The sequence below is a fragment of the Pleurodeles waltl genome, chromosome 2_1 (genome assembly GCF_031143425.1).
Source record: "Pleurodeles waltl isolate 20211129_DDA chromosome 2_1, aPleWal1.hap1.20221129, whole genome shotgun sequence".
NCBI lineage: Eukaryota > Metazoa > Chordata > Amphibia > Caudata > Salamandridae > Pleurodeles > Pleurodeles waltl.
Genome location: NC_090438.1, coordinates 30,194,223 through 30,202,104, shown reverse-complemented (window position 1 = coordinate 30,202,104; position 7,882 = coordinate 30,194,223). Strand labels below are relative to the sequence as shown.

Below are 7,882 nucleotides of genomic sequence, written 5' to 3'. Positions count from 1 at the left end.
TCCCCAAAGGGAGAAAAATAACAAGCAGGTTCAGGCTGCACTTACCGCAGCACGGTGTCAGCGAGGGTTGTGGGGCCAATAGCAATGAGAACCCTGAGGGCCGGGTTCTGAAAATCCCCCACGCGTCAAACGCAGCACGTGAAGCACTGAAACAATCTGACTGATCGCAGTACAATCAGTAAGTGAGCCCCAGCGGTGAAAGACGTCACCGAACCGCACGCTCGGGCTGCAGCCTATAACATCCAGAATGTGAAGAATGCCACCAGCGTAGTTACAACACAGCAAAAGGCAAAATACAATATCAGACGAGGCAACAGGTGCTCGCCCCCGCAAGGACATCCCCAAAACCCGGTGCAGAAACGAGACGGAGGGAGGACTTAACTGACGGGCAACTGTGAAGAAGAGGAAGGCCTGCACCCCTCAGCTATTTATATAGACACTACTGAGGACAGTGGCTTGGGTTATTGGTTGTCATGGTCATGTGTTTAGCATCATCGGATTTGAAGTTTTAACGTTTCTTATAGTTGTTGAACTTGCTGATTATAATAAAGTGAAGAAAGGACTGCATAATCCCCGCCTCCGGTCCTGGAATAGAATTGTATATTCTACGGAATCAAACACTCCAGCCCACAAGACGCAGAACGAGTCCCACGAGGCACCGGCGCCCGTCGTCGAAGCGCCACAGAGCGCGCCTCACTGCCGCTCCCGCCATCCTGCCAGGGCCAGTCCTTCTTCTCTGTCCACTAGCCGGCCCTGTGAACACAAAAGAAGGACACTGCTCACAGCCCGGCTCCTGCCGTCCCGCCATAGCCAGTCCTTCTTCTCTGTCCACTAGCCGGCCCTGGTGAACACAAAGGAAGGACGAGCGCTCTCACGAGCGTTTTCTGACAGGCCCCGGAAGTGGTGCGCCTGGAGTGGGCGGGGCCGGAAGCAGGAGCTGGGAGGGTCCGGGAAGGGCGCACCCGGAAGAGGGACGGCAGCGGAACGGAGGTCCGCAGCAGAGCGGTGAGTGCCGGGTTCCCCGGGTCTGCGGCGGGGCAGGGTGCCAGGCGTGTGGCTCGGTCCGGGGACTCCATGAAAGTAAGGTCTCGCGTTCGTGGACTGCAAGGGGGCGGCTGGCAGAGAGCTGACTCCGCCCTTCACCGGAGAAAACAGGCCCGGGCTGAGGGGAGGTGATGAGGGCCTCTGATCCCGGGGGTCCTGCTCAGGTGAGGTGGAGTGGGGGTTCGGATCCTCAGGGTGTCCTCGGGTAAGATGGAGGGGGCTCTGGTCAGGTGAGGTGTCGTGGCCTCTGGTCCTAGGGCGTCCTCAGGTGAGGTGTCGTGGCCTATGGTCCTAGGGCGTCCTCAGGTGAGGTGGAGGGGTCCCTGGTCCTAGGGTGCCCTGCTCTGGTGAGGTGGAGGGGGGCTCTGATCCTAGGGTACTCCGCTCAGGTGAGGTGGAGGGGCCTCTGATCTCCAGGGTGTCCTCAGGTAAGATGGAGGGGGGCTCTGATTCTCAGGGTGTCCTGCTCTGGTGGGGTGGACGAGGGCCTCTGATCCTAGGGTACTCTGCTCAGGTGAGGTGGAGGGGGGCTCTGATCCTAGGGTACTCTGGTGAGGTGGAGGGGGGCTCTGATCCTAGGGTACTCTGCTCAGGTGAGGTGGAGGGGGGCTCTGATCCTAGGGTACTCTGCTCAGGTGAGGTGGAGGGGGGCTCTGATCCTAGGGTACTCTGCTCAGGTGAGGTGGAGGGGGGCTCTGATCCTAGGGTACTCTGCTCAGGTGAGATGGAGGGGGCTCTGGTCCTAGGGTGCTCTGCTCAGGTGAGGTGTCGAGGGGCTTCTGATCCTAAGGTATCCTGCTCATTTGAGCTGGAGGGGCCTCTGGTCCTAGGGTGTCCTCAGGTGAGGTGGAGGGGCCTGTCATCCTGGTGAGGTGGAGGGGGCCTCTGATGCTCGGGGTGTCCTTCTTAGGTGTGGTGGGGGAGGCTCTGTCTCAGGGTGTCGTGCTCGTGTGAGGTGGCAGGGGTCCTGTGAACCTAAGGTGTCCTGCTCAGGTATAGGACGCTACTTTCATATGCTTGAGATGGACATGCACACGCATGTTAAGGAATTTTAGGGAAGTTGTGGACAGACTAAGTGTAGCTACAAGGCTGATGCTAACCATAGAGTCCAGGAACTGCTTACTGGGTGTAATTTCACTGCCGGTGGAAGGTGATGTGAAAAACAAATGAGGATCTCTTGACCTGCTCCTGGTTAAGAGTGGTAGAAGCATGTACTGGCCACATCCAGTAAGACCCACAGTGATCATGTCCTGCAGAGGTCACTCACTGAAGGGATTCACCCACCTGCACGTGTGCCAAACGGTACTAGAGTGAATGTTTGCAGCGCGTACACCAGTTACTATTTCTACTAGCTATGAGGCCAACTTGCGTGGGGTAGGGACAGTTTCTGCCAGAGGCACATCTGAAAGCTGTAAGTATGTGACTGCCAACCTCGCACTAGTTTGTGGGGCTGTGTGATTGATATTTCCTTAAGGAGAGACAGGAGGCTCCTTGAAGGTTTACTGAGGAGTTTATTGGGGGATTAGATACTCTTGTCTACTTACCCTGTTCCTGAGGCGTAGTGATTTCATTCAGTGGTTGAGAAGGTGCACTGTGCACCATTTCCATCTTTCACACCCCATGCTTGGTGCCATGCCATTTGCACTCTCGGTAAAGGAATAGTAGTGAATTACAAGTGGTGCAAGATAAAGCGAGGTTTAGGGTGTGTTGTCCACACAGACATCTGGCTGGATTTTTTTTATTTTTTTAAATACTCTGAAATCCAGTAGATGAAAAATGTGCTGGCCGAGTGAGCAAGGATGTCAGAAAGATACGTGTTTTTGAGCATTTGTGGTCTCTTGACATCGCTTGTGTTGGCAGCTGACTTCGTCAATAATAAGGAAGAAGTGGTGCTTAAACATTCTCTTATAACTGTAAGCCGATGTAAACTTTGGATGCATCAGCATCATTTTCTAACATGCAAAAAGTGTGGTATGAAATGAAAAGTAACAGTCACGTTGCTAGGTAGACACGTTAAACAGTTTTTAGCACATGTGGAGCCCCGATGTAGGAATTGAAGGTATAATTCCATGAACAGTATATGGTGTGAGCTGTACCTTCTAAGTAGGCTTTTTTTATTGTGAGGATAAAATGAGTGCTGTGTGCAATCTCTGCCAACCGCTCTGTGCCGGATGCAATCTGTAACTTCCCCATTTAATTCACTAATAACTTTATTCCACTTTAGCCTGTAATTAAGATTTCCCAAATCCCCTGCTGAAAACGCTGGCAACTCTCTTATGAAGTATGCCATTCTCTTCTTAATGCTAGAAAGTTTAGGGAAACATTAATGAAGTATTTTTCCCATGAGTGAGAGGTGAAGTATCCAGCTGGGGCCCAAGCGTGGGGGCTGCTCTTTGTGGACAGCTGTACCTTCCCCAGCATCTGAAGTCCTTCCTCTTTCCAATACTGTTCATGTGATCTTGTGACTCATTAGTCACTTGGATATTTCTCACGAGGGCTCCTCATCAGCTGTACGAAAGGACAAGATATCTCTGCGGAGAGCACAGTGGTATTCAGAAGGAAGATGATGTTTGCATCAGTCCATGTATTTCAAATAATGTGTGCATTTCCATGGAACATCTACCTTCAAGCAGATTCACAGCTGCTGTCATAAATGCCCACACCACAGCTCCAAGCCACATAGTTGGATACGTGTTTTTCAGCCCAGGCGCACACCACTGTCCAGTTATAGTCTTGCATCCTCCTACAGCAACACTACAACTGGACACAGCCCCTGGCGGCATCATGCACACAACACAGCTCAGAAGTCTTCCAGTTAAAGATCGTATCCACACCCTCTCACCAGTCCGCAGCTCAGTCTTAGAGGCCACACTCACAAGACTGCATTAAAAGTAAAGCAGCAGTAACGATGCTTTCAAACTGAACCGACACCAAAGCCGAGAAGTGCACAGGCGAGCACCACAGCAAAAAGTGCCAAAGTCCTTCATCGCACGCATCCACACACATTATTACTTCACAGCATCCCGAATCCGCTGGGGGCCACACAGCACAAATGCACCCAGCAGCCCCGCATTGAACACATCTTGTGAGGCCAGCTGAAGTTAAACGCCCTCTGTGGTGAAGCCCCTCAACTGCCATCTTGGGGAATGTTTTCTAATCAGTGTCTGTCCAAGTAGGAAGGTGTTTTTTAAATCACATGTGATGCATTTGTTTAGTGTAAACAAGTAAAATAGACAAAGGCACGTTTGTTTCAGTACACTGTTTATAGGTCTGCATTTTTGGGACAACAGTCACCCTGTTTCCCTTGGAAAACGCGACACACATTAATTCTCTGGCTGCAGTTCTGAGGGGCATTCACTACATGTTCATAGATACTTGTCCATCCTTTCTAAGTACCAGAATGACCTTACTTCTAGTGGTGTCTTGTGTTTGGTGAGAGAGCAGCACATCAACAAGCAGTCTACAGTTTCCAATGTGCAGATATCCAGCTGACCATCTCAGCGGTTCACAAATATTACCACTGCTGCTCTGCACTCTTGTATTTTCTTTAAACCACATTTCCATCTTTGGAGTGTCACGGTGTGGCTCTTTTATTGCTTTCCAACGTTGTGCCATTTTATTCTCATCTTGCCCCTTGTTGGGCTGGCATTGCTTTACTCCTTTGTGGCATGTTTACCAGTCCTGTTCCTCTTTGCCTCCAATACAGTGACAGCACAGGCATCTTCCCTGCACTTCCAAAGTTTGTAGTATGCACGTTAACCCACCTAACTGGTCGGTGCCAGTAAACAATTGCCTGTGTTAGCACTTCTATAGCACAAACTGGTGGAGAGCAACATAGGGCCGAGTAGCAGCTCAGAGCCCAGTCAGAGAAGCTCCTGATAATTTACAGCAGACAAGTTAACGTGAGGTTTTTGCCTTGTGGGAACGTAGAGCTATTTAAAGAGATGGGGCTTAATTTTCCAAATTAACTGCAGGAGGTGGAGTGCTGCTATACTGTTTTTTAGATCTGGATGCATAGCTGAAGATGGTTTGTTTTCTCCTCTTTTCCTTTCTGCGTTTCTTCATGCTCATTATCTCCTTTTCCTGGCTCAGCTCTGTCCTCCCAAGGTGGTTAATTTCTGCTCCTGGTATGTAGGGTTACCTGCGTTGGTGGCCTAGCAGAAAGAGCAAGTAATCTTAAAGATAATACAGGTTTCCTGGGGGAGCGAAAAGAGGCACTATGTTCGCCCACAGGCTGGTGTATATGGGTGACTTACAGATTCACTGGGTCTATGTTTGCGCACAGGCTAGTGTAAATGGTTGATTGAGAGATTCACAGGGCCTATATTCGCCCACAGGCTAGTGTATATGGTTGACTTACAGATTCAGTGGGTCTATGTTCACCCACAGGCAAGTGTATATGGGTGACTTACAGATCCACTGGGTCTATGTTTGCCTCAGACTGGTGTAAATGGTTGATTGAGAGATTCGCCTGGCCTGTGTTCAACCACGTGCTAGTGTATATGGATGACTTATAGATTCACTGGGTCTATGTTCCCCACAGGCCGATGTAAATGGTTGATTGAGAGATTCACTGGCCCGGAGTTCGACCACGTACTAGTGTGTACAGGTGATTGAACAATGGGCTGTAGACATGAGTCCTGTGGCACCCTACATGAAACTAGTCCACTTGTCTGATTTAAACCAAAGGAGTGGTCTGAAAATTGCCAATAAGACCTACAGCCAAAATAAGAAGAATTGGGGAGCTGGGGGTTGGGGGGGGGGGGGCAGGGAAGTGAAAGGAGAGGACGTTCAAGGTTTTGTGTAGGAGCTACATGACATCAAGAACTCCTGAAAACCTCTCTGGTCACCCTCGACCTCAGTTGTCACAAATCAGGATCACAAGATTTCCCATCAAAGAACCCCCCACCACCACCAGTGCACACATTTTCTCACCAGAGTTAAGAACTAAATATGAGAAAAGTGACGAGCCATAGACTTCAGGGGACACAAACTTCACTCGTGCCAAAACCTCTCAATTACTCCGAAAAAACAAACAACCTGTCGCGGCTTTCCTTAGGCTATATGGCATCCTGTACCAGTGAGGTCATACCTTCTGCTTAATGTTTACTTGGAATGGCAAGCAGAAGTTGATGAGATCACTGACGGAAGGCAAGGGCAGTGGCAGAAGGATCGAAGCAAGCGAGGAACTAGAAGAGCCCGAAACCTAAGCAATGAGAATTAACAATTAATCCCCCTTCATTTTTGAACACCTATTCAGTGGCACAAGGCCATTACCAACACCAGCCACCCCCGTTCTCTAGATCCCTATCAGAAGGGTTCTTAAACCCCTATCCCACCCCCTCCCCACCCGTCCTTTGGCTAGAATCCATACGGCCCGGGTAAGGTTGGGTAGAGACCTTCAGCAAGGTTATGTTTTTTTCTGGTTTAGATTATTGGGGAGGGGGTACGAGAGGGGCTGGTGGGGTCGCCAGCGAAGGACAGAAAGACTGGGTGTCAGACTGCTACACTCTACCAACTTTTGAATTAATATCCCAGAATGTTATAAATCCCTCCCCCCCTTCCTTATGAACACCAACAGAAATGGAGTTGCATTATCAGCTAAGAAACTGATGTTCTCTTCCTTCAGCAGGCTCATCTCCACCTCCAATACAAATTTCTTATAGAACGTAAATCATATGCTACTCAATATTTGAGCTTCTGTGACTTCAAAATCAATAGCTCTGGGAATCTTGTGCAGGTGCATAGGGCAAGGGGCAAATAAAGACACCAACACACTCGTCTTGCGCCAGATCCCTAGTTTCTGCAATGTAGAGTGTAGGAGGCAGTGCTCTGTGTGGACACTACAGCAGGCCTGTGGACCATTTCACTCCCGGAGTGTCTTCCCTGTGCTTAGTGTGTCCCACAGTATGCTGAATTAGTCTTACTCACAGGGGTGGCCGGCCTTAGGGTATCATGGCATTCATCCAAAGCAGCTCGCACCTCTCTGAGATCCGGGGTCAGCAGTTGGCGGAGAGTCCACGTCTCTACTTGTGGCACCGGGTGGCCCTGCTGCCACAGGACACTGGCCTGACCTTGCTCAGGGCAATGCCGCAACAGCTACACTCCACCCAGGATGCACCCGTAGGCGTTCTTCTGGGGCTTTGCTGCCTCCCTCCTAGCACCACCAGTGCTTCGGAGCCCCCGCTAACCCCAAGGGGCTGTCTATACCCACCTCTCCATCATTGCCCTGTGAGGTGGCGGGATGGGTGTGGATAATAGAGAAAGATTACTCCATTGGCTGCCACCGCTCTTAACAGAGCACAGCCATCTTGCCGGGCTTCCAGGCCACCCTGTAGAACATCAACTTTATATAATGATAACAGTAGGGGTGGTCAGGGACAACCTTGTTTAATAAACCTAGCAATATAGGGATCTTCGCGGGAAAAACAGATTTCATGCCCAATGCTGCACCCTAATCCAGCTCATTGAGTGCAGAGCTGACAGGAACAAGTTGAGATGGCGCTCCTTTTTTCATTATTTTTTTGTCAAACATCAAAAGTATTACAAGCATTTGTATATACTGCTTAGTTTCCATTTTTTTTTAGTTCTGCATAGTGATGTATTAATAATGTGAGCTCTAGAGCATTATCTGAAGAAGAGCATTATTTCTGGAAACCGTATTTGCTTTTTTGCTGTATTTTGATAGTCCTTAACCAATAAATGAAGTTGTTTCAGTAAATACTTTTCAGGATTGTACACGCATCTTGTGCCGTGTGCGAGGTGGAATTTGCGTACAGGAACTAGACTTTTTCTGAAAATCTTCTACTCGGGGAAGGAGCTTGTTCTGGTTTATACA

At 49.6% G+C, this 7,882-nt stretch overlaps 1 protein-coding gene across 3 annotated transcripts in view; it reads left to right on the top strand.

Annotated features, from left to right (window-relative positions):
• Positions 1-907: 907 nt before the first annotated feature.
• The window catches only part of LOC138260523 (rho-related GTP-binding protein RhoG-like), a 30,900-nt gene continuing 23,925 nt past the window's right edge, over positions 908-7,882 (top strand). For 2 of the 3 annotated variants that reach the window (XM_069209122.1, XM_069209142.1), the window contains exon 1: positions 908-1,005. The gene's annotated coding sequence lies outside the window, so the exon portion shown is untranslated. Of the gene's footprint in view, positions 1,006-1,035; positions 1,209-7,882 lie in introns of those variants that run through there. The other variant, XM_069209133.1, reaches the window with a different exon arrangement.